The following is a 604-nucleotide window of genomic DNA, read 5'->3' on the forward strand; positions in this document are numbered from 1 at the left end:
GGGGGGGGGGGGGGATCGGAGGAAAGACAGAAGACGGCTGAAAATGAATCTACGCTGTGTTGGTGGCTCACAACTGTGACGCCCAGGTAGAGCTCGGCAATATGGCAAAAAAAAAAAAAAAAAATCATCAAATTCCTCGATGTTGTTGATGCGACTGTACTGTAGGATTGGCAGTTTGTACTTGTACACAATGAGGGTAACACTTTAAAGAAAAAGTGTGAATGTGTAGTGTCGAAAGATCTGAATATCGCACAAAGAAGGTCGTTAAGTAGCCACGAAAGGCAGCGCTAGATCGGCTTAATTAGTGTGAAGAAGAGTCCGAGGAGACGAGAGGTAACTTCTCTACAAATAGAGTCGTGAAGGGAAGAGACGCTGAGGATGTCCACGAAGGGCAGCACTAGCACGGACTAGTTAGTGTGAAGGTAGTCTCAAGTTATAACTTGAGCTTGAGGTCGAGTGTGTAACGCAGCCGAGTGTGTACCTTCAGGCCGAGTGTGTACCTTCAGGTTGAGTGTTTAACCCGGCCGAGTGTGTAACCCAGTCGAGTGTGTACCTTCAGGGCGAGTGTGTACCTTCAGGGTGAGTGTGTACCTTCAGGCCGAGT

The sequence above is a fragment of the Etheostoma cragini genome, chromosome 16 (assembly GCF_013103735.1).
Source record: "Etheostoma cragini isolate CJK2018 chromosome 16, CSU_Ecrag_1.0, whole genome shotgun sequence".
Taxonomy (NCBI): domain Eukaryota; kingdom Metazoa; phylum Chordata; class Actinopteri; order Perciformes; family Percidae; genus Etheostoma; species Etheostoma cragini.